The 4,208-nt window shown below is 30.8% G+C and overlaps 1 pseudogene; it reads right to left on the reverse strand.

Moving 5' to 3' along the window:
- Nucleotides 1-2,056: 2,056 nt before the first annotated feature.
- On the reverse strand, nucleotides 2,057-3,837 carry LOC108766754 (uncharacterized; annotated as a pseudogene).
- Nucleotides 3,838-4,208: the final 371 nt, after the last annotated feature.

A 4,208-nucleotide genomic window follows, 5' to 3' on the forward strand; every position in this document is an offset into this window, starting at 1 on the left:
CGTTGCTTCGATAAGTTATCGAGGAACAGTTTAAAGAATGAATGGGTCTTTATTCAGTCTGTATGATATAGCAACAAGTGATAGTATATCTTAGAAAAATCTCAATTTGTCGTCACTTTTCGTATTCTTCCAATCTTTATAAAATTTTCAACTATTTCCAATTATCAAAGTCGATCTTTCAGTAGCGTAATTGAGCAGTTTGTGCTTCATAGTATAAATCCATTAATTTAGTTGCAAATTGTGTTGATAAAATTACCGGAACTTTTTACAAGCCACTTTCGTATATAATTAGATTTACTTTACGTTATATATTTAAATAGGGGGAGGGGGAATATAAAGTTAAATATATGTATAAAGAACAACGCTACAAGTTGAAAAGAAAACAAAACATCATAGTTCACATATACTACGGCTACTCTTTTCTTCATTTATTTGCCCATATAAAAGATCCATACATAACGATTCAAATCGTTAATTTGGAGCCTATTTGCAGCAAGTAGAGTTCAATACTTCGAGCGAGCCTGAAATTACATGCCTGTGTATCGTATCTTGCTCGCAAAGAAACATGCTCGTACTTAGGAATATTGGAATACCGTGGGAAATCAATGGAGGGATGAGGGCGGAGTATTGAAGGTGGAAATAATGCGATGGAAACGAGCTCTGCGGCCGATAGCGGATGCGGCCGCAACACGTGAAAATGGCGTTGCTCGACCCTTATCAGATGGCCCATGATTTATAGGCTCGCTGCGAAAGAGTTAATGGAGGCAAAATAGCGTGCGCCAAGCACCATGAATCCTTCCATATCGCCGGGCACTGTCGATGGTCGGTCCGTTCCACGACCGTTGCGCGTTCGCTCTCTATCACTCGCCCGGATCTTCCTGGATTCCGAAATGTTCCCGTGGGAATATCATTGCAACTGCATTTCCAGCCGCAAGCACACATTCGCCGTTTGTGCCAATTAATACACCGACAGTTCCTCTAATCATCGCATCATGTGTATAGCGATATTGTTGATTTGTGTAATATTAGGTCTCTCGATTATTTAACGCATCGTCATATTTGAACAAATATATTTCGAAATATGTACGAGTCAGGAAAAAATTGGTATTGTTGTACCGCTCAGGGTGCAAAGGTGCCGCTCTGGGCACAGTTTATAGAATTTACGGGTCAGCCGGTTACCAGTCAAGGTACGACGTGCCGCTTAGGGCGTGGCGGAATCTCAGGTTGGACGTGGTGTCGGTTGATGAGGGCTCGAGGTCCTCTAATTAATATAGGCCACACTGTTAAAAAAATTCACATTAAATTTCATGTAAATGTAACGGAAGCAAATTTCAACCAGGTACATTAAAATTGTTTAATGTTGTTAATGAAAATAATGTTACAAGTAGCTTAAATTTAATGTACCTGCATGAAATTTCTTACGTTACTTGTAGGTACATAAAATTTAATGTAGTAACCAAAAATTTAGTACATGTGATTTAAATATAATGTTCACATGCTTTAAATTTAATATACTTGCTTGAAATTTCTTCCGTTACTTGCACATAAAATTTAATATAGTAACCAAAAATTTAGTACGTTATTTAAATATAATTAGTATGTTATTTAAATATAATGTTCAAATGCTTTAAATTTTATGCACATTAATATATGAATAATTTAATGTAATAATAAAAATTTAATACATGTTACTTAAATTTAAATATTCATTAAATTTCATACACATTTACATTAAATTAATGTTACATTAAATAATGTTAAAATACAAATAATTAAATTGAACAACACATTTAATTGTACCTCAATGAATTCATATATATTTGTATAAAAAATAAATACGTACATAGAATATATATGTAAAAAAAAATAAAGATATACATACATTGAATATATATTCTATAATAATATTTTAAGTAACGCATTTGAGGCGAGATACAACATCAGTGCACCCTTCGCCCTGATGAAGGGCATGGTTCACGAAACGTTGACATTAAAAATGAAAAATAACACGGCAACAACCCGCAAATCTTCTGATATATAATATTTTGAGTAATTGTTATCGGTCAAGCTTAAATTCATCGGAGAAAACCGAAAGTTCCTTGGCTAACTTAAATACTGCCGCATCAAATGATTTGTGTCGACGTTTAACTTTTGGCGCTCGTTTTGCTCCTGCAGTTGGATTTATTTGTAAAAAAATTCTGAAAAAAAGCAATAAACATTTAAATTAAATAATTAAAAAATTATTTTATTTGTTTTGTTATTTACATATATAAAAATTATAGTTGGTATAACCTTTGTATAAACTCTAGAAATTTTTCAATTTCATGTGCATAGCAAAATCCATAGACATAGTATGTGAGAAAAGTTATTAAGATTCCTTCAAGAGAGTTCGTGGAAGTAACTGAAATTTTTTGGTGAATGACGACAATGCATTTTGCATTCTGGTTATATAGCGATTTTTCTGCAAAGTACAATTTTTAATTGTTATTGAAGATATAAAATAAAGCAATTAAATAAATTATTGTTTAAAAGCTTTCAATAAAAATATACTTCTAATGATGAGAACGGGATATTGAGTGTTAGCAGCATCTGTTACACCAGCATTATCGATATCACTCTAAGATATAAAAATACATTTTAATGGTTTTGTATAATTAACAATAAAGCATAATTATAAATTAAGCTATAAGTGGCTCACTATAATTTGTTAATTAAAAAAAATTTAATATCTTTTTCTATTTTATACTTTTAAAGTATCTACACTGAGAAAAAAATAGTGTTGATTCAATTAAAATCTATATTACGGACTGTCACTAACATAATTATAATTAATTCATATATATTTTGACATAAAGGCCTTGATTATTGAAATAATAATTTATGTCTTTATATCAATAAAAATATACATAAATTAATCACTTATGCTAGTGACAGCCCGTAATATAGACTTTAATTGAATCAACAGCATTTTTTTCTCAGTGTATGGTATATTCATTTTATTTCATTACTTTTTCTTCAACATTTCAATATTTTATATTGAGCTACTTTTTTATAACTAATGATAACTTACTCCAATTATTTTAAAAAGAAAATTCTCGTTTTCATTGAAATAAAGGATTAATAATCGAAAAACCACTAATAGTTTTGGTATTTTATCTTTCGTTATTTTAATAGCTGCTTCACAATCATTTATAATATCATTTATTTCTTCTTTCTTTTTTTTCTTTGAAAATTTTATATATTGCCTTATGTTTGACCTTATTAAGCGAATTTGTCCATACTTGGAGAACATTTTTCCCCAATAATCGAGAAGAGTGTTGAAAGAAACAATCAATTTCTTGTAAGAAAGGCCAGTCATTGGCTATTTTCTCTAAATCTCTTTTTTTTTTAATTCAATACAGCACGAATGGTTGGATACGTTCCGTCCATTATTTTTAAAACTTGTGCACTTTTTTCGTGAAGCGTAAAAAGTTCTAATAAACGAAGTCACTTATTTTTTTGATTATCCGATTTTTCATCTAACGGTAAGGGAGGTGCATATTCAACACAGCCGTACTCGTCTTGATATCGTGATAGTGCATCTTGTTTCTCGCGTTCTTCTTGCTCTGCATCGTCACTATCATTATTCGTAGCTTTCGAAAACGTTTTCGTTTTACGTTTTTTTGAACTTATTTTATAAAGACAGGCATTATAAATTTCAAACTTTACAGTTTCGAAGCCATTTCCCCACGATTCATTACTAATTGTATCAGCAAAAGTTTTTGGATAAGTATTCCAGAGAATTTTTGCAATGTTATGTGCTTGACCTCTTGACGTATCTTTGAGAGTATCAGTCATATATTCAACGATTTTTCGAATAACTACTCTTCTATATGAATAGCACAGTTTTTCTCCTCTTTCGCAAGCAGTAACTATTTCTTCTGATATTTTACTTCATACTTCGTTTTCCAGATTTACCGACTGTGTACTTGATGATCTACTTAAACATAATACTTCAGAATTTAAATAAATTTGAGTAAAAATTACAAATTTTATAGACTCCTTAAGTCAATACAATAATAATAGCAATAATTAACAAGGCCTTTGGAGTCAACGCTGGATCTTATATTGCGCAAAATTAAATAATATCTATTAATCTAAATCATTAACTTATGTACGTTTCGGCTTACTATTTTAGCCATCCTCAGCAATAAAAATTATCGCTTATC

The sequence above is a fragment of the Trachymyrmex cornetzi genome, unplaced genomic scaffold, assembly GCF_001594075.2.
Source record: "Trachymyrmex cornetzi isolate Tcor2-1 unplaced genomic scaffold, Tcor1.1 scaffold612, whole genome shotgun sequence".
Taxonomy (NCBI): Eukaryota; Metazoa; Arthropoda; class Insecta; order Hymenoptera; family Formicidae; genus Trachymyrmex; species Trachymyrmex cornetzi.